The 22,540-nt window shown below is 47.7% G+C and overlaps 1 protein-coding gene across 1 annotated transcript in view; it reads left to right on the top strand.

The window, feature by feature from the left end:
* Positions 1-12,485: 12,485 nt before the first annotated feature.
* Positions 12,486-22,540, top strand: part of LOC119163336 (cyclic GMP-AMP synthase-like receptor) — a 109,390-nt gene continuing 99,335 nt past the window's right edge. Inside the window, exon 1 of the mRNA XM_075872995.1 lies at positions 12,486-12,598. The gene's annotated coding sequence lies outside the window, so the exon portion shown is untranslated. The remainder of the gene's footprint in view (positions 12,599-22,540) is intronic.

Raw genomic sequence — 22,540 nt, 5'->3', positions numbered from 1 at the left:
GTTTCGCACCGAAACTTGCCTTCCCCCACATGGCTTCGAAGCTACTCCCCATTTAGAGTATTTTGCCAGCTACTGAGACAGCCCTGTTCTCCGCAGAGTCGAGCAATTCCACAAGGAACGCCACTTAATGCACCGAGTTGATGAGCCAACTGCAGGTTTTGTTGCAAACACCCAAGCAGGCATTGTGTATCAGTTCGCATCTGCGATGGAATGCATGGCAGTGTTGATGTAGCATATCGTCATCATAATCCTGTCTACGTCTACTGCAGGGTAAAGGCCTCTCCCATGTTCCGCCTGTCAACTCGGTCCTGTGCTTGATGCTGCCATTTTATACCCGTAAACTTCTTAATCTCATCTGCCCACCGAACTTTCTGTCTCCCCCTAACCCACTTGCCTTCTCGGGAAGTCAATGACCAGCGATGTAGCATATGATGCATTACAAATCTACAAACTGTGCTCGTTTAAAACACACGCATACAGATTCTTGTGCTCAGAGTTCTTGCACCGACAACAGCGTGGGTGACTAACACAACTGTGGCCGCCAGTTTGTTTCGCAACTTCAGATACGTGCAAAGTTGATTTGAATGACGTCACTTGATAAATTAGTCGAGATAAACAGTAATGGGAAACTGCGTGCGCCGGATCGTCATCACTGAGCGTTTTGAGCTATTCTGGGCTGGTCGGGAACCGAACCTTTGTGCTTGGGATGATGTGCTCACGCGATACTTGCATTAACGTTGCTATAGAACCATAACGTTGCATTTCCTTCGTATGTGTGCACGTGCGTCACGCAGCGCACTTTCGTCACTTCCGGAATGTGCCACCGACATGCCCGGGTACCTACCGCTGCTTTGTTGTCTCCTCGTGCTTGCGCCCGTTTAGTTTTGCCTCACGATGCAAGTTTGAGGTCTGCTAGTGAGGCAACTTGATTTAGTAGTCCTCAAAGAGGAAGCAGAGCTTCGGGGTGTTTCTTCGCCGAAAGTTGTTACCTAAAATTGAGAACGCACATCGCGATTTTCCACAAAGTACCGGCGTGTTTGGCTGGCGCGGATTAACAAAAACTACTTGAAGAAACTCGGTGATATTTGCGTCTTCAGGTGTAACTTCATTCCGGGTAAGTGCCACAGCCAAGCACTTACCTGCCAACAGAGATAGCTTACCAAGATACTGTACATACAAACTTGTCCGCGGTCACTGCGTGTGCAATCAGCGTGTCAGGGAGGCGGTTAAAATCGTGATGGCGATCGCGGAAATTTGGGTATTGCATTGAAACAAACTGTGAAAATGGATGCGAGGCAATATTAGTTCACTTTGAAGTATAGCCGATCTGTTCGAGTTGGGGGGTCAGGGTTTTTAAAAATTGGTCAATTAATTCCCCAACACGGTCTCCATCATTTTCAGGGACTCCACTGTACATTAGCGTACAACAAAAGTAAAATACAAGGTGAAAGAGATGTCAAAACATACGCGAAAAAAAAAAAAAGTGAAGACCGGCATTACCGCGGTACGCACCACGCGAAGTCTCTATCTGCCTCGCCTAATATTTTCCTCGGCTGTTTCCACAAATTCTAATCAGAGAGGCTCAACATCAGCACTGTTTGATACACTTGGATGGGGCGGGGGAAAACTGCTACTTTGGTGGCGTGGGCCGCAGCAATATAACAATATTATATCTCTCGTAAACTTGCCTAGCTCTGCACGACTCGTTTTCGATGGGAGCTGCTACGCTTCGCTCATCCACTCTTAAAATTGCGGCTCAAGGCTTTCACTTGTTCCTGGGCCACGCAATTTGTAGTATTTGTTGTGAAAGCGAGATAATGAGCCCTCGTAGGTCGTGGCGGGCAGCCGGTGTACGCAGTGACTAGTATACGTGTCGCACATTTTGATTTTCCGGTCTTGTATCGAGTGAACAAGCGAGGCTTTTCTGATAAGATGAGCTCGTTAAGGTACGACAAAAACAACAACAAAAAAAAACACCATGCTTCCCTTTCAACATCGTACACAGTAAGAGATGACGAGCCCCCAACAAACGGCGCTGCAGCACGTGAACTGCCGTAGGTACCCAGGGAAGTACCCAGGCATGGCGGGAGATGGCGACAATGACGGAAGTGACATCACAAGAACACTATGTATAAGTGGCGCCACACAGAGACGAATACGTGCATCGGTAAGAAGGGAAGCGGAAATGTACTATCAATGCATCAACTGTATCTGCAAAGTTTGCTCTCCGTGACCAACGCATACAACTAGCGCAGCCGCTGAGATCATATGTGCAGCAAAGGGAGCCTTCTGGCCCTCACTGGAATCGTTTCTGCGCAAGCACCCGGGTTCAAAAGCGCAGCAGCGGAACTTCCGGCTGCCGTCACGTGACTTGAGCAGGAACGTCTAGTTGTTGTCGACTCGGGTCTGCCAGCAGCAGTGGTGCCGCCAAATAGCGAGGATCGAGGATAGGCTGTGCCGCTGTGGCCTCCAGTGAAACTGGTGAACTCTAGGGAGGCAGGACGTTTCCTTGTCTTTCAAATTTTGGTGGTGGTGTATGACGTCAAACTTGACGTTTCCTCTCAAGTCACGTGACATCGACAGGAAGTACGCTCTGCGCTACTTATGATACGCTCTCCTGAACCCATCAGAGTCGTTACATTACTCGCTCCAATTTGCGCCGCTTGTCAGGGTTGCCGTTGGTGACTACTTTGCGCCAAATTGGCTTCTTTTGGACTTTCTTTGGCGACGAAAATGTTCTGTTAGCACCATGACTATTTGCGGGCTACTCCTAAATTTCGTGTTTTACTAATTCAAAATAGTTTTTATTCATCAATAGCAAAGACTAACAGCGCTCCTGTTCTATTTGGCTACGAATTTGGCGATGATATTAAATGTTATCGCTACTTTGGCTACATTTGACTTGAGTTCTGTCGCCTTTTCAATTCCACCCAATGGCAAACCTGCCAGTTGTACCCTACTTTATTTCAGACTTTTCGGAATCTTCGGCAGTATATAATGATGTCCTGTAAGTAATGAGGGCGCTCTCGCACCCTCCTGCAAAGTCGTTTCGACCTCATGACCTTTTTCGCGCGTACGTCGGCAGCGTAGTTAGAGTGCTTGCCGCCCAGGGATAGTTGGCGCTGCACTTTCAGGGTGCCGCCACCTTGTGCAAGGCTACGCGGGGTTGTGGGGTCATGAAGAGCGAGCTGGCGGCCTCCATGAGACGGAATGTACAATAGCGGACATTCAGTCTCGTTGAACTTTCCGTTTCGGCGGAGCGTTGCAGCAATTCACGAGTAAAACCCCCCTCACCGGGCCAGGACTGAATTTTCTTAAAGGACAACTACGGTGATTTTTCGAGGTCAATGGATCTCAATGAAATTCAAAGGGTACGTTCCTGTGTTAATTGATGTCATTTATGTCAAATTATGCATTTGAGAGATGCGCTGATTGTTTGCAAATGAATTTTAAAAATTGCATAGAAAAGCTTGATTGATTTGATTTGTGGGGTTTAACGTCCCAAAACCACCATATGATTATGAGAGACGCCGTAGTGGAGGGCTCCGGAAATTTCGACCACCTGGGGTTCTTTAACGTGCACCCAAATCTGAGTACACGGGTGCATTGAAAAGCTCACCTCGTTCGCCTGAATTATTGGCAACACTGTCTGTGTGACGTCATGTTTCGCATGTCGACGGAAGTTTATTGTACTGGCCACGAGGCGGCGGTGTTTGGCACGGGAAAGTTTTCTTCCTTCCTCTGTGGTGTTTTGCCGGCGCTTCGCTCGTCTGGCTTTAACGGTTTTCATACTCCGCGCCGGCGGGCCCAGTATACGGCCTCCGGTTCTTACCAAGTAGTACGTCATACGCAGACAGGACGCGCGGTTGGGTTTCGGCATTGCGCCTTTTTGCTTTTAAAAGTCATTTCCAAATTTCATGAGCATTTAAGCTATTGGGCTCGTGACAAGAGTGTCTCAGGAACATAGAAACACCATTACCTTTACATGGTCAAAAAATCGCCGGAGTTGGCCTTTAACAGCGTGATAATCAGGTGATCTCAGGGCCACACCTAGCAGTCGGCTTATTCCAGGCGCCAGGCATGCAATCTAGCCACAGTCACAAATATCAACTAAACTATTGTGACTTATTAAAGCTTCAATGAGCCAGTGAATGTGTCACGTGGCTGAAGGCAGCTTTTCCTTCTGCTAATGGCTTCTAGACCCTGCAGTTGCTATAAATATCAAGCGAATGGGAATATTTTCAATGAAGCTCGGTGATGTTGTCCTCGTTAGTCACCTACACTTGTCTGTGTTTATTTAGGAGAATACTGCTAGTCTGAATGCCAGACTTTAGGCAGGAGAAGGCGGTACAATGAACACAACACTATGCGTGAAGTACAAAAAATAGAGCAGATTGTACAGCACTGTAGATAGTGTTTAGAAAAAAAAATGAACGTGTTGGTTCGCGTAGAAAAGAGTAGGAAATACAGTCCATAATTTCCGTGTCATACAAAGCAATACCAAAAACTATATTTTGACCAAAATGGGCAAAAAAATACTTGTCAGAAATATTTTGACTAAGATGGGCACAAGAATAAAGTGCACTGTAAAGAAAATGGGAGTGTAGCTATCAGACATATGGAGCATGTAACGCACGGAGCAATGAGTTCAGATCGACACTTTCAAGAACCTCTGGTGGCAACTTGTTGATTTTTGATATGTGTTGTTTAACGTCCTAAAACCACCATATGATTACGAGAGACGCCGTAGTGGAGGGCTCCGGAAATTTCGACCACCTGGGGTTATTTAACGTGTCCCCAAATCGGAGCACCGCCTCCATCGGAAATGCAGCCGCCGCAGCCGGGATTCGATCCCGCGACCTACGGGTAAGCAGCCGAGTACCTTAGCCACTAGACCACCGCGGCTGAGCGGCAATTTGTTCCACTCGTGAATTGTGCGGGGGAAAAAAGAGTACCTGCATATGTTAGTATGACAGTAGACAAAATCCTCCAGTGGGCAGAAGCCTCGCGTAACCTCCTGATACTTTCGCAATCCCATGAACAATCAGGAACTCCAGCGTGTATATCAAGTTCTTGTCATAGTACAAGCTCTGTGCTTGTACCAGCGTGCACTCTTAGACAAAATTAAGGACATCTTCCCAAAGGAAACCCTGATGCGATTCGAAGCAGCAGCGTTGCGCACGGGCGCGACTGGCGTTTAGACTCGCGCCTCGTCATTAGAGGGATATAGTATACCGGGCTTACCGGGATAGCGGAATCAAAGTGCGCATGCGCAGATACGTACGTCACCCAAGCCGCTTCCCGTGCGCGCGGTATTTTTCAGATTTCACGTTGCCGTGGTAGCGTAGGTGTACGTAGTGTACGTAAACATGGCGGTGCTCTCTGACGCCTGCTTCGGAGTGATTTTGGCGTAGTTGTTGAAAGGTTCACCTTGTTTACAGCAAACGACTGTTTAAAGTGGCTTCGCTTGCCTTCAATTAGCTTCGATGACCAAGCATTACAGATAAGTTGGCGTAGTTTTTCAGATAGCTTCCCATTTCGAACGTGTCTATAGGCCTAATACAAAGTCGCTGTAAACAAATCGGCAACACAGATGTTTTCGCGTTTGGTGCGTGGTTCCTATTTATTTAATCTTATTATAACTAAAGTAAACTTCTAATAATACTTCCCGTGGTGGCATAGGCAAACATTCTCGTTTTCTTTTCCTTTTCACTGTTCTTTAACTTATTAACCACCTGATAGGTGGCGCCACCATCCAAACTGGGGCACGTAAACCACGTAAACGCTATCCCGCTAAACTATAAGACGCTGTCCATAACGAACGTTTGCTGCACGGTTACGCCATTCCCTTAACCTACGCCATCACGCTAACGCTAAACTATAACTGCCTAGTGTCGTTGGTCTTCCACTACCGACGCTTGCGTTCGGCTTCCCTAGCTCGCGCCTCGGCGGTGTTGCAGGCGCGACGTCACCATTCGTGAACGCGATCGGCTCTGCTAACTCTCGCAACGCCAGCGACGGCCATGTCAGGCCAAATCGCTTCGGCTCATGTCTCGGCGGGAGAAGGAGCTTCGCTTTCCGGCGTCCTCTCCATTGCACATGAACGAGCCGCAAAAGTGTGCACTCAATGGGTGCTCGAACGTTTCGAGTGGTGGAGAGGGTGAAACGAGAGAGAGGTGCCACGTGGCAGGCAAGGGAGAGAGTGGCGTCACCGCGCACTGCGAGAGAAGGCCTGACATACTTGGCACCATTAGGCATTGCGCCGTGCTCCCGACTGAGCTGCAGAAATTAGGTGCCTTTTCTCATCTTCTAACCACTACCACCACCACAACCACTTGGCACCACCCCAACGCCTGCGGCGAGTAGAGCGTGGTGCGGCCCGTTGGCACGGAGACACGGACGGACAGCGTTACACAGGCTAGACAAAGAGCTGCTTCACATCTAAAAAGGTCGGCATAACCACCCGAACTAAATGCAAACCATTCATCATCTTCATTATCAGCCTGATTACGCCCACTGCAAGGCAAAGGCATTTCCCATGATCCACGAATCAATCCGGTCTTGTGCTTTCCGTTGCCACATTATACATTAAAGGGATACTGACACAAAATTTCGGGGCAAGGTTCTTTGGATGCGATCGCCTGAAGTGGCGTGACGAGTACAGGCTCGAAGTCAGCAACACGGGCCACAGTAGTGCCCTGTGGCAGTAAGATCTTCTCCGGTGTAGAGTTGACAGCGGTGACAAGTGCCGAGCCATTGCAAAAACGAACGACACCGGACGGAAGAACTATACCTTTGCGAACGCAAAGTGGTGACGGTGAGACCAATACATCCCCGTGATAGATGTCGTTGGACGTAATGCTGAGAATTTGCTCTTGTAGTGGCGGGAGTTCGATGTATTTCGCAGCGACCAGACGAAGTGGCTCCTGATTGTCGTCGTCAAGCATGTAGTCGGTGTCAGCGAGGTGAACGACGCGTTGTCCACAACAAATCGCCGCGGAAGCAGATGATAGAAAATCCCACCCTAAAATTAGTTGGTAAGAGCAGCGGGACAGGACAGCAAACTGGACATGATGGCGGATGCCGTCGATGAAAACACGCACAGTACAAAGCGCGGAAGGGCGAAGGATGTTCCCCTGGGCAGCAACTAACGTGGGGCCATCGTAAGGCGTCATTACTTTCCTTAAATGTTCACACAAATCAGCACGTATCACAGACAATGTCGCACCTGTGTCCACCAAAGCATCGACTCGCACTCCTTCCACTTCCACAGAAACCATGTTACACGGGCCTAATGGAGGAATTTCAGTTCTAATTCCGAATGCAGTTTTTTTCCACAAACTGCATCACTTAGTTTTCCGAATGAATATCAGAGGTGAATGAGGCGGGCCGAAGTGGAGAAGTGGAACGGCGAAAGGGCGAAGGCGAGCGGCGTCTCGTGTTTCGGCTGTTTCGTGGTGCAGTCGATGCAGGAGGAGATGGAGACCGGTGCGGTGGAGACGAATAACGCCGACCTTGATAAGACGCCCCGGTGTACAAATCCCGTTCACGCACATCGTTCCGACGCTCATCTTGCTGGCGCTTTCGGCAGAAACGAGATATGTGGCCGCGATAGCCTTAGTAGTAGCATACAGGGCGAGACGAGCGCCACGGTGGGGAATAAAAGGCATTCGGGGCACCTGGAGATAGCGCGGTCAGGTGGCACGGAATGGTAGTTCACAGGGGTAGCGGCAGCAACTGACGCGTAGGATGGACGTGGCAATGTCGCGTGGGCGTCGCTGGGAGGCACGGCAGCAACTTGAGGGTACGTGGCTATAGGGTGAGAAGCAGGTGGCTGTACGGGCGCAGAGCCAGTCAGGGATGTAAGTTCCTCCCTGATGATGTCAAGTAAGGGCATTCCCGAAGGCTGTGTAGGTCGCGGTGTAGGAGGTGTGAAGCCCATGGACCGCAATTCTTCGCGTATAATGTCCCGGATGAGGTCACGCAGATGGCCATCTGACGTGGAGTGGTGGTCGCCGATGTCTGGTTGAAGGCGGACGGAGTCCAGCGCATCAAGGCGCTGGCATGTCGCCACGACATCAGCGATGGTAGCTGGGTTTTGCACAGCGAGGGCATTAAAGGCAACAGGCCCAATGCTTTTTAATATGTGGCGCACTTTGTCCGATTCCGGCATGGATTGATTGACACGCCGGCAGAGTGCGAGGACATCCTCGATGTATGAAGTATACGATTCACCGGGATGTTGTCGGCGAGCATCGAGTGTCCTCTTCGCGACGGCGGATCGAATGTCTGGTGTCCCAAAGACGTGCCGCAGCTGCTGCTGGAAGGTAGCCCAGTCGGGTAAGTCAACTACGTGGTTAAAATACCATGTCTTCACGACTCCGACCAGATAAAAAGGCACGTAACGCAGTTTGGCGGCCTCGTCCCACCTATTAGCGGCACTTACGCGGTCGTAGTCATCAAGCCAGTCTTCTACGTCTTCTCCCCGAAGACCAGCGAAGAGCGGGGGTTCCCGCTGATGTCCGTGTATGTAAGTAGGAGGGGCAGCTTGCGGCGGTGCGTGGTTGATGACATCAGTGCTGGCAGGCTCGGTCTGGGACATGCTGCCTGACTGTGGGCGCAAGCGGCGGCCTGAACGAAGCTCCAGGGGGTGCTGCGGGAGGTCAGAGGACCGAAAATCCACCTCCACCACGTATGAAGTCTTGGTAGTCTTGGCTGCGACAGCGTTTATTTGAGGAAAGATCTCGCAAAACGAACGGGCAGAGCCAGCACACAGACGATGACCCAGAGTGGCAATGAGGGCAAAGAAACAAGCGGATGATGGTGATTGTGACTAGGCAGGCATGAGGACGATGTAAGTTACAAATGCCCACAATATATATATATATGTATATATATATATATATATATATATATATATATATATATATATATATATATATATATATATAACAATGCCCACGAACATGAACTAAGTAGGTAAGTAGGCATAAAACTCTGATTGGCTAATTGTGGTCCTCTAGAGCTAATACGGTTATTAAGTTTCTTGCTGAGTTAGTAACAAATTGGTAGTGGACTAACCATTCGAGTAAGCACTACTCACTCAACTATAGGGTGGCAAATTTCACTAATTTAGATTTCGTATTCTGTACCTTCACTTACTAATAGTTCAGTACATTTTGTGAGAAGTAAATGGCAACTAGAAATTTTTTGCGTTTAATTTTCATGCACTCGAACCACCCGCGACATATACGCTCAACGTAAGAATCACACGGAAGGTGCCGCTTAGTCAGAAAACAGGTGTGCGCAACTCGTCAGTTCACAGGAAAAGTCAAAGTAGCGGTGTGACCACTCGAAATCAGTGAAAATCTGACATTGCGGACACTCTGAAGCCAGCAATGTCAAAATCGAGTGAGACAGGAAGAAGTTACCACAGATCGAACGCATGGAAAGAAGGGTCATTCAAGGCACTAATCCGGCTCAAGCTCAGAATGTCAGGAGTTCGATACCACGCAGAGTGCTTGTTTGTAAAAAATAAATAAATTCTCAAACCGTTAAGAAAAGAAGGCCAGGCGAGCTACGAGTCAGATGAAGTTGAGAGGAGAGCTGATAGGCGGTTAAATGGTGTTCCAGTGTGCTAATAAAGTGCAACAGAACCCCCTGCTAGGAGATAGCGCAGCAGCCTATAGCATGCAATGACAAAATGCGGTTCGAATTCAGATGCCAGACCATTCCCAATCGTACATATACTCAAAACGCGTGATAAAGGAATCGTTTGAATAAAACAACAGGTCTGGTGTGTGGCGTCACTGGGGACCACCTGCCAGTAATGCACTTCCTCACCAGAGCAGGATTGGCCACTACCTCCCATATGATTTAGATGGGCGACTTTAATACCCAAGTAGGCAAGAAACAGGCCGGAGACCATGCAGTGGGGGAATATGTCATCGGTTCTAGAAATGCCAGAGGGGAGTTATTAGTAGAGTTCGCAGGACGTAATATATTACGGATGAATTCTTTCTTCAGAAAACAGGCTAACCGTATGTGGACGTGACGAAGTCTTAATGGCGAAACCAAAATTAAATATACCTCATTATGTGTGCACACTCAGGCAGAAAAACTGTGGCGTGGCGTTTTTCTGCTGCAATGCGTTGCTGGGGGCCTCTTGGTCATGACACGACACATCGTTCGCTGCAGCACGCGATAGTTAATTAATTATAGTTCCGGTGAAATTGCTCCAACGGGTGACGTGGTCGTCATGTCGAAAGTAGGGCGTCGTGTTGAAATGCGCTGTGTTCGCAACTCATCGTAGTTTTGGCAGTGCTGAATAACTTCCGCAACTGATCGCGGGTCTTTCGCCACCAGCATGTGGAAGGCATCATCATCGATGCCCATCAAAATATGTTTGACCTTGGCTCTTTCGGACATGTCGGGATTGTAGCGACGGCAGACAACGTCCTCGATGTAGGACGTGAAAACCTGTCCAGACTGTTGGGCGTGATCTCGCAAGCGCTGTTCTGCGCGGAGCTTGCGCACTGTTGGTCGGCCAAACACGTCCGTGAAGGCGATCTTGAAAGTGGCCCAGTCGGTCAGCTCAGCTTCATGGTTGTTGAACCAGAGCTCCGCTACTCCTTTCAGGTAAAGGTGGACGCGGCCAAGTCTGTCGTTTTCGTCCCACCAATTATTGACGCTTACTTTCTCGTACAAAGAGAGCCAATCCTCGACGTCCTGCTCATCGGTGCCGCTGAAGATGACTGGGTCTCGCTCTCGATCGGGACACCGGGCAGGTGGGGATGTAGGAATGGTCTGCTGTGCAACGTCGGTGGACATCGTTGAAGGCGAAGGTAGAGTTCGGTTGCGGAGTTCCAGGATGGCAAATGAATCCAGCACTCTCCACCACTTGTTAGTACGCCTTTAGCAGTGAGCCGAAGACACTCTTATTGGGGGAAACGCAGAGGTAAAGCCGACCAGCTGTCAAGCGGAGCGGGCGCGAGCAGCAACAACTACACTCTTCCTTCTCTTTTTTCACCGGTGCTCCTGCCTGTGCCACATATCAATGCTACAATACATACATACATACATACATACATACATACATACATACATACATACATACATACATACATACATACATACATACATACATACATACATACATACATACATACATACATACATACATACATACATACATACATACATGCTGAGGAGTGACACCCACGCCCTAAAGAGCTTCGCCCCTAAAAGATATGTCCCTTAATTTTAGGGTCATGTATAAGCACACCATACGCCTAGTCCGCCAATGTTTAATGTTCATTTATACGGAATAGGAGTATTCCTACCAGTACTGAACAGCGACTTCAGATAGTATGGCTATATATACCAGATGGTCGATGTGACATATATATTGTGGGCGCTCCGTCTAAGGGGTATTTCACAATATGCTATATTGTATAGGCATGGTTGCGCGCGAACATGCACCTTCTATGCTGATGTCATTTGTAATTACACATTCCCTGACTGCTTGACCTCTTCCTTCATGTTTTTTTTCTATGATAAGGATGTTTAAGCAATTGGCAACACCCCATTGCAAGGGTGTTTTGATCCGCGAAAACGCCATTTTCCTAAGACGTAAGAGACACTACAAAACCCCATAAGAGTGTAAAATGGATTTCTGTAAATGAAGCGGGAAACAGGGCGAAACACAGTACCAAGCGCCGTGTATGAATGCCCAACCGAGACGAAATGTGCACAAACGACCATTCTGTCTCGTTTCGTCACGTTTAGGCGTGCAGCGCGCCGAATTCGAGTTACCTTGTGTGTTGTATCGGTATTCTAGAGTGTGTTTTTTATCTCATGCCTGTTACTGTATCGGCTTGCGGGCTGTGCTTCCACTAACACTCTTCCTTTGCTCTTGATGCCTTATTGGCTGTCATTTCACTGTAATCTGCGCTCCTCTGGGGCATTTAATGTTTTATAAATGAATTATCCTAAAAATCAATGCAAGTGATGCACAATATGCGTTTGCTGTCACACCAGAGGCATACGATAAGGCACGGGCAGATCGGCTTCAGAAGTTCTCGCACCGGTCGTGCATCACTGAAAGCGCGCTCTTCTCGGCTGTGCTTTCCAAAGAATAACGATTCGCCGCGCGTTTCCTTCCTGAACAGAGCGCTTTGCTCGGCGTAGCTGCGTCCTTGCTGAGGCCGTCTGCTCGCAAGGTCTCGCTACCGACGAGGCCACACGGGAATGAACAAACAAGCAGCGCACCCTCGTCGGGCTGTCCTCGTGTGGTTTTTCTCGCGCACTGTAGTCATTCGGAGAAGTGACCGCGGGTCGACTTGCTACGAATTTTGTTGTCGGCGGCCTTCGGTTGGCGCTCAATAACAGGTGTGACGCGTATTGGAAAACACTCAGCAACGGAAAGAAGCCATTGCGCTCGGTTGAAAACAGGGTAAATAAACGAGGGAGACCCGCGCACGTGACGAAGGCAGAGTAAACGGCGTAGACGAGCGAGCTGTTTCTGCTGAAGGTGAATACCGCAATGGACGAGCGCTGTAGGGCGCGCGACAGGCGGGCGTTTCTTCTGCAAAACAATGTGAGTCAGAGCATATCCATCAGGGGGCGCCATATTTCATCGCATCCTGGAGTTATTGTACGTGTCCTGTAGAGAGCATGCATATGCACTCTACACAACATATGTACAACAGTGTTGCTATAGTAAATGTGACGTGTATGCTGCCTACGGTAGCATAAACAATCACAGAATAAACAGTTACAGTATATACAGTCACATCATATGCAGTAACAGCACATGCTCCCTGCGGGACAAAGAGAGAACAAAAGTTTATTATCGAAAAAGGCGGGGCATCGCAAATTGTCGGGTCCCAAGGCGAGGCCATTATCTCTGCGCGTTCGGACACTTTCAAAAGGCCAAGCTGGACATCAGTGCAGTAACTCTATGTAGACGTGAGCAGTTACTGCATATGCTTCCTGAAGACACACCACAGTCAGTTTCCAGGGATATTACGCAGCAGCCGCTTCTCCATCGGTCGAGTCCGGAAAAAACAAACCTCAATGAAAAAGACCACGGTTTTCTTCAATTTAACGCTGCAAAGGACGACACCTCGCTTCCCGTGAGCGTGTCTCGCCACCGAGGCCGTCGTTACAGCGCAAAAAGTCTCTATGCGCGTATGAAAGCCTCCCCTGACATGAAACGGAGAAGAGGCACTGCCTAGCTCCAGTCCTGAGGTCGATTAAACCGATTGATCGACTAATGTCTCAATGTACAAGTATTGGGGTGATACACGGTGGAGGTAAAAAGCCCGATGCACTGCGCCGGCCAGTGAAATTTTATAACACATACAGAGCGACAAAGACTTTGCGTAGGTGTCTTTTTGTTTTTGCTTATGCATAATTATCGCATGCTACCAAGCGCCTGACGGTGATTGATCTTTTGTCGAGGACTTGCATAATTATTTACTAAATTTCCCAAAAGTGATTTCATCATCTGCGGTGATTTTAAAATTCCTGACATTCTCTACAAACCATTGCAAAAATAATAGATAATAAAATTAAGGCAACATTATAGTTCAATCAACCAAAGGACCAAGCAGGATTTTGTACCGGCTACTTCACAATAGACGATATTCATACTATCAATCAGGTAATAGAGAAATGCGCGTAATACAACCAACCCCTATATATAGCCGTCATAAATTACGAGAAGGTGTATGACTCAGTCGAGACATCAGCAGTAATGCAGGCACTACGGAATCAGGGCATCGAAGAACCTTGCATAAACATACTGGAATAAATATACAGTGGATCCACCACCACCGTAGTTCTCCATGAAGAAAGTGACAGAACCCCAATAGAGAAGAATGCAAGGCAGGGAGACCCGATCTCTGCAATGCTATTCACCGCATGTTTACAGGAGTTTTTCAGGACCCTAGAATGAGGAGAGTTAGGGATAAAAGTCAATGAAAAGTATATTAGTAACCTGCGATTCACTGATGACATTGCCTCGATGAGTAACTCAGGGGACGAATTACAGCTCATGATTACTGAACTGGACCCGGGAAACAAAAGAGTAGGTCTCATAATCTCATAACATAATCTGGTGACTGCCACTAACAAATCCCTGGGATTCATTACTTATCACTACTTGTGATAATTATCACTACTTGTGATCAGCAAACTATACCATACGATACATTTATCCCCACTGAACTGGAATTCGCATCGGCAATATGGAATCCACATCAAGCGTATACCTTGTTTACCTACTTGAAGCTGTCCAAAATCGCGCAGCCCGGTTTATTACATCCCAGTACGGCCATCGGCTAAGTGTCACATATATTAAATCATCTTTGGACATCACATCATTCGCACCTCGCAGAAAAATCTTTCGCTTATGTGCTGTATTAGAACTTTCCACACTTACGTGACCCGTTTCTTTTCTCGCCAAACCGCACTTCACGCCACCTGTCGAACTTCCTCACTCTTCAAATAGTTCATGGCTCTGCCGATTCGTTCAACAACGCCTTCTTGCCATTAGCCATTGCAGAACAGAATAGTTTACCTGACCGTGTTGTGGTTTAACGTGACCCCATCAAATTTCGAAAGGTACTAGAAAATTTTCTGAATGCTGATGAGTAATGGATTGAGATTTTTGTTTATTTACAAGTACTGCTGTCCCATGCCTGAGACATTGCAGGAGCGGGTACAGAAAAATCGACAAAAGCACAGAAACAAACAATAGTGCGCACAAATTTATGTGACTAACACATAAAACTTTTCCCGAACTCTACAGTGTTCAGTCTACGCAATGCACCATCAAGCTTGTTCCAAACTTCCACCACACGCGGAAAAAAAGAGAATTTGAAACAATCCAAACGAGACCTGAAGGGTACAAGGTTGAAAGCGTCTGTACTACGTGTTGTATATACGCGCTGGTATATCAGCGAAAGATAAGGGCGCGTGAACGCGGGTCATTTTGTCTACAATCTTGAGCAACAAGATAATACTCTCACGTGTACGGCGGTGTTCCAGTGAATGAAGTGACAACAAATGAGCATGTGAAGACGGGGAAAAGTCCCGATCATAACGGTTAAAAACGAACCGTAAAGCCTTACTCTGCACAGATTCTAACCTGTTTTTATCTTGCTCAAGATGAGGCGACCAAACCACAGAGGCGCACTCGAGTATCGGTCTCACTAGTGTCTTGTAGGCAGTTAACTTACAATCTTTTGTCGAGTTTTTCAATCCTCGCTTTAAGCAACCAAGTTTCCTTAGAGCTTTACAAGTTATCTGATCAACATGTTTGTCCCATTTAAGGTCATGTGTAAAGGTGATGCCTAGGTATTTGAATTCACTCACATGTGCTAGGGTGGACCCATTGTAGTTATAACTGCATAACTGCATATTTGTGTTTTCTTCTTTTTGAGCGCATTATCCTTCACGCGTAGTTTCAACTGTTTGGAATTTCACCTGTTTTACTGTAAATTGATTTGTTGTGTTTGGTTTATTCCAACTGTTTAAACGTTGCGTGTATTTCTCGCTTAATGTAATACCCCAACAGGGGCCACCGCTCTGTTATGCTCCTGTAAACAAATATTTAAACAACGGCCGGTTTGGCCCACGTATACATGGCCGCATGACAAAGGTATCAGGTACGCAACGCCTGAGACAGAATGAACGAAAGGCGAGCTGTGTTTGACCACGTATATAGCGGGAAGGTTTGGTCCGCTGTATACGTGGGCCCAACTGGCCGTCTTACAAACATTCGTTTACAGGAGCATCCCACTTGGCACAGCATCGCACCATGTGCGGCTGTTCGCCTTTTTTTTTTGTTGTTGACGTGACCGTCCTACCAAGGCATAAAACCACCCGCGAAAAAATCGAAGCTTTTCACATTAAGGGTGCGGGAAAAGAGGAGGTGAAAACGCTGCACTAATCTCCTCTTTGTCCGCCTGCAATTCCTTAATTATTTTCCCAAAAATTTCCCCCTTAGGCGCCTTGATGACTCTTTGTGGAACGACGATGTTTTTTTCTGTTTTTTGTTTTGTTTTGTTTTTTTCAGGCGATAGAACTTGCGCCATGTGACAATTTTTTGTAAGCTGTTGCCTCTTCAATGAACTTCCAGTTGAGAGTGTGCGCCTGTGTTGTTATCTTCTCGAGTCTGCGCACAGCTTCTTTCTTTCACACTGAACCGCTACCAACGAGCCCAAATGGCTGTTCTAATTCAAGGGAGACAGTGGAAGCCTTCTGTAGTGAACATCAAAAAGAAGCATTGCTTTGGAAGAAGTTTCGCTCTTGTTCTTATTACTTCAAGGCATTTGCGACCACGAGCGCCGTTAAACAATTTCCATCAGCTGGCGAAGATCGAAGGTTTGGTTTCGGAAAATAACAATAAAATCTGTGGTTTTACGTCCCAAAACCATGATATGATTATGAGAGACGACGTAGAGGTGGACTCCGGAAAATGCGCCCATCTGGTGTTCTTCAACGTGCGTTCCCATCGCATGGGCCTCAACCATTTTGCTTCCTCCGAAATGCGTCCGGGATTCGGAAAATATATCATTTGTTAGACTGCGCTTTAATAATAGACTAGCTCAATCTCACACTTTACTCATTTGTCCGCGTTGTTTTAGCGCAACATACTTAAAACGTTTCCAACTGGGCCAGTCCGCATGCAGTTTTGCTTCAGAATGACTTTTCTTATTTAAGTTTTCTCGTTTACAAAGCACCTTCTAGCGGCAGGTGCATATTGCCAGGTTTTTTCGGGGGGGGGGGCATTTTTAAAAATCTGAAGTAGGGCCAGACAGGCAGATGTGGTCGAGTGTTGTTATTTTTAGCTCTGTATGCCACGGGGAAAAATCGGGGGGAAGAGCATGGGTTCGTTGTGCCAACCGCTGACTTAGACAATGTCTCGCTACAAAAGCGGTGCTGTCGATATTGCAAGAAGGTCTTCCACTGATTCGAGGGAGATTGCTTTGTTCTTTAATGTCCATCTATCTTCACGCCAATCATGCGCCAATCGATCGCAAGCATCGTTTAAATTTTATAAGCAGCTCAATTCAGATTTATAGCGTGGTAATTTTTCTTAGCGCGAGCATTAAGCCACATAAATAGAACCTGTGCGGTGGTTGCATATGCACAAGCCGCGGAGAAATGACAGTAAGGCTTTGGCCTTGAATTTTCGGGCTGAAGTCATCATCCTGCTCACTGAGCAGCAAAACATTCTCGAGTTGAAAAAAAAAAAAAGTGCATTCAAAGTTAATTTTAGGCACTCACTTTGATGCGATGCCAGATGACAGACCTCCAAATCGGCAAGTCCTAGTGAGAACGTACGCAGATAAAGAAAAAAAAAAAACATTACTAAGGACACGTGTTTTGTACAGCAGTTTTATTGCGCAATTTCAAGCAACACGTAACATGCTGTTTTTGTGGGCACTGGTATACGGCCATAACAAGAACGATGCTAGTTGGTTGATTATATTGTAGGGCACGGAATCGCTCCTCTTCCTGATAGTCCTCTTTCAAGTGCCCTGGCGAAGCTTGGCTCGTCATCTACGACCCTCTCGTCAGAAAAAAATTTTAGAAAATCACAGCATATCCATGGAGTGAACGATGATGAGTGGGGCGAAGCATCCGTGTGTCCGTTCATGCATCTGTTCGTCCGTCCGTCTGCTTATCTGTCTGTCCGTCCATGCGTTCGTCCGTCCATTCATCTAGTGAACACTCCAAGTACCGCCACCTCGCATCTTTTCATCATATATCTATCACATAGAAGTACCGCCATCCAGCGGACATTACAAGGACTAAACGAGAGGTGGCTACCTACTACTACGATGACGACGACAACCACATCAACAACGACCACAACAACAACGACAACAACAACAACAACAACAACTACTACTACTACTACTACTACTACTACTGCAACAATAACTACTACTACTACTACTACTACTACTACTACTACTACTACTACTACTACTACTACTACTACATGCATCGCGGACGCACGACCGACAACTTAAGGAGCTTTGCCCCTGAAAGCATTCGTGAAAAGGGCTTCGAAGATAGCGAGATGACAAAGCCACCGCGCAGAAAAGTAGCTCGGCAAACACGGGGCACGGAAAAACCAAGCACTAAAACCTAAACTTGTGTATTTTATACTAAATAATAAGAGCGTGATTATACGTCTAAGCTGCTTTGCTGAAATTTAAATGCTGCCTAATTTATTACGAGAATCGAACAGTTTCGAGAAGTCGTATAGGTAACATACGGTTATTATATGCGAAGCAGCTCTTTGACTAGCTTGTGTAACGATGTGTTTCCGTGTGTCTTTGCCAACGCGCCGCAACACACTCCCCTCGCTGCAGGTGTTGGAGCGGAGCCAAGTAGGTCACGCCGCAGCAGCGCGATTACGTCACAACCCCTCGCAGTGCACGCTGACGTCACTCTGTCGCTCGCCTGCCTCGCGCTCGCCGCAGCTGCCGCCTCGTCCGTTTGCTTGCTACACCTGCCCCAACCACGGCTCGATCCGCGACCGCCACCGACTCGTCGGTTCACGTGCCATAAAACTGACGCGCGCCTAACGTACACATTGAAACCTGTCTGTACGTGTCACCTCTCTCCCGCTTCCTCTCTCCACCGCTCAAAACGCTCGAGCGCACATCGAGTGGTAACACTCTTTCGGCTCTCTGCGACAGAGAGGACGCCGGAAGACGACGCTCATTCGCGCAAGCGATTAGGCCTAACTTGGTCGTCGCCACTCGTGCGCAACGCTGCTGCTTCGCATCCCATTTCCTTTGGGAAGCCGGTGTGAATATTTATTATATTCGTAGGAATGCCTTTCTTGTCATTCCTTAGACGGCACCCTACACTCATTCCAAAAAGTGAAGATATGTATTTAATATGGCTTTAGGATGTACACTAAATCATTGAAATGTTTTTTCCATTCACATTTTCTGTGTATGGTTTTCTAAACAAGTTAACGATGCAAGCGAGCAAAACCGAAATCGCCCGCCAGCTGCCATACTACGTGGTGGTTCAAATGTGCGCCGCCTCCGTGAATTGTCACGGATTAATGTTAAGATAAGTTGTCGCCGAGCAGTAGCGCATCTAGAGGGGGGCGGTAGGGGCGATCGCCCTCTCTGCAAGTTTGGAAGCAAAACTGCTGTAGGCCCGTGTGCTCAAATTGGGGTGCACGTTAAAGAAACCCAGGTGGTCGAAATTGCCGGAGTCATCCACTAGAGCGTCTCTCTTAATCATATGGTGGTTTTGGGACGTTAAACCCCACATATCAATCAATCCCTAAATCTGCATCAGCCCCCCCCCCCCCTCACTTCATTGCTCGTTGTCCACCTCCCATCACCATTAGGAAAATGAGTGAAACCTCTGTGAGCATGCACACACTGACGGTATTTATGCTATGAAGGGTTTTTGCTGTTAGTAAAAACAAAAAAGTAATCACCACGCTCCCCTCTCCCGTGTTATTCTAGGCGACCCCCCCTCCCCGGCACAAAAAAAAAAAACGACTGGCAGGCTCCGCCCCTGTCGCCGAGGGGCAACCGCCTGTTGCAATCGAACCCGGTTGCAACAAACAGCATGGTATATCGAGTATTTCGATGTAGACGAAACCGCTATTGACGAACAGCAGTCCGGAAAGGCGACCAGTGTACGATGGGAACCGATCGCCTCCGTGACTAAAGAAAATTATTTTCAGCTCAAAGTGAGTTTGAAAAGAGGTAAAAAGGAAGAAAAAAAGCGCAGTTCCGTTACTGCCTCTCTCGATGAGGGCACCTCCAGGGCACCTCCACGGTTCAGTGCAGGGAATGGGAGAAGGGGAAATAAAGAGACAGAAGAAAAAGGGTAAGAGAAGGGAAAGGCATTCGATGGCTCGCATTGCGCACGCGCGTCATGCTCCAATAAAGGCCGGTTCGCTAGCAGTCAGCCCGGAATGCGCGCCCGGACGGGAGGAAATGGCACGGACTTGTTAAGTTGTGCCCGACTACTCATAATGCCAAATATTAAGCGAAAAAAAAAACCGCGCAAACATTATTGTGACCACGCGCATGTGTGAGCTCGGAGGTTCATTCGGAATAAAGCAATACGTTCTCCTGTAAGCTCGTCATGGATGTGCACGCCGAATAAATATCCTGGATGGGCTCCAAAGGAAGTTTCTTGTCTCACAATCTGCACTGACGGCTATCTTGGTTTACACCACGCGTCTTGAAACATCGATATGGAGTGAATTTTTAGCTCTTCAAAGAATGCTCAGGTCAGCTGCCTCACACATCGGCACAGCACAATCGCTGAGATCGATTCAGCAAATGTTGGACGTGGGCGATCGTCTGCCTTCCATGTCACGCGGTCGCCACATCAGCTATGGCGTCCAGCGGGCTTGCCATGACGTCATCATAACCACAAAGAAATCTCGGGGAACAACGTCAGGAATGCGGGCAAGTTCCCCGCACTCGCCATCTTCCTCAGCTGCACCAACAATCGTGGCTTCGGCAGGTTTGGTATGTTGCACAGTTCGTTGCAGAAAGACTGCTAACACATCTTCGCGTGTTCGATGTGAAACATTATTCGTTGTGCCCGGGTTCATTATGTATGGGCTTAACCATATAACTTGTTTCCGCATGCGTGTACCAAAAACAAGAATATTAATCAAGTATATATTCAGAAACAACGTGCGCCCACTGTTCAATGCACTCGAGTACTCGCATACCTTCATACGTATTATACATTTCGTTAATTACGTAAGTTGCCGGATCACGCGAGTTTTACTCGCACAGAGGCAGTGAGACCGGCTGCAGGTGTGAAAATAAAGGTCCCACTTTCGCCCGCGAAGTGATCTACAGCAGTGCATGTTGCAAAGGCACGGAGTCCGTGTATGCTTTTGAACGGCCGTCCTCTGGTGGCGCCAATCACTCGCTTCAAATTAACCAGCATTGTGTAATCTTGGCGCTAAAGGAGAGAACTCGTGCTGGAGGCAGATGCTGTGCATAGGCGAATGCACGGGGGGCGCGAATCAGGGGGGAAGGCGCTGCGACTCGTGGAAGAGCGGCCCTCCCTGAGCACGCCGACGGTGCACCCAAGAGAGCGACATTTTAAAGAGCTCTGTATACGCCGCACCTTTGTGGCGACCGAGGAAGTGGTGTACCGCAAGCAGGGGCGGAGATGCAGCCAGTTATTTTGGGCGATGGGAGGTGGTTGTTATAGTGATACCGGAGAGAAGGGTTCCTAGATTTTTTTAGTAACTATCATTACAAGAACCCTATCGCAACGTAATTTATGCCGCTTATTTGTCCTAATCGGTGAAAGAGGTGGCAGAAAGGCACAAGGCTTCCTCCCTGGACCCGCCATCGATAAAGTCTGCGGCTCATTTCAAAGAAAAACTAGCACTTCTTTCGCAGCCATTAGGCGACTGTAAATACAGACAGATACAGCTCAACGTACTGTATTTGCGTCACCAGTTTTGTTGGCACATATTATTGCAGATCACCATACTCATCAGGAGAAATGCCCCGTCGTGGTGGTCTAGTGGCTAGGGTACTCGGCTGCTGACCCGCAGGCCGCGGGTTCGTATCCCGGCTGCGGCGGTTGCATTTCCGATGGAGGCGGAAATGTTGTAGGCCCGTGTGCTCAGATTTGGGCGCACGTTAAAGAACCCCAGGTGGTCAAAATTTCCAGAGCCCTCCACTACGGCGTCTCTCATAATCATATGGTGGTTTTGGGACGTTAAACCCCGCATATCAATCAATCAATCATCAGGAGAAATTACTTTCGTTGGAAACAGTGATCTCTTATTTTATAGCTGATAACTTATCGCTTGCGTTAGTAAGTCAAAAGAACGTCACGTCTGTATTCGGGCATCACACGTCTGTGCTTTGAATACGAGCAAGTACCGGCGAGTCGCGAGAGATTCCACGTATCTCCTCAAATTAAACGACATTATTACGACCTATTACATAGGTGTCACGTCCTCCTGCAAACGTGCTGGGAAAAGCTAATGAACGCATCTTGCAGAGACTTTTCACTATAATACTTTCGATTCTGAAACATTTCGATTCTTCCTTCACTGGCAAGAGTCAGTACTGTGGGCAGGCGGCTGACACCTGGTGGTGGTAGTGATTAGAATGAAGAGGAAAAAGGCACCTAATTTCTGTCTGCCTTCAGGCGACACGGCGCAGTGCCTTATAGGGGAGGGGGGAAGGAGGGATAAAAAGAATAGAAGGAAAATGACACCTATCACATCGTTTGGTCTTGCCAGCTCAACTCAGCTCTTCCCCACTACCCGAGAGGAGATGGAGGCTCGGACTTTTCAGGCCCAAAGAGCCGTGTTCCGGAGGGCTAAGCTAGCGGCTGTTTCCAATGGGGTCCGGAATAGAGAATTCAGTCATTGCGGAGCCCCCCAAAGAGCCGCACCTGTCTTGTTTCTAAATAAATTACTTCAATCAATCAATAAATCAATCAATCATCTTTCCTTAAAGACCTCATGCGGGCAATGGAAGTTTTA

This window comes from Rhipicephalus microplus, chromosome 9 (genome assembly GCF_043290135.1).
Source record: "Rhipicephalus microplus isolate Deutch F79 chromosome 9, USDA_Rmic, whole genome shotgun sequence".
NCBI classification, from domain to species: domain Eukaryota; kingdom Metazoa; phylum Arthropoda; class Arachnida; order Ixodida; family Ixodidae; genus Rhipicephalus; species Rhipicephalus microplus.
This window is presented reverse-complemented; position numbering and strand designations above follow the sequence as displayed.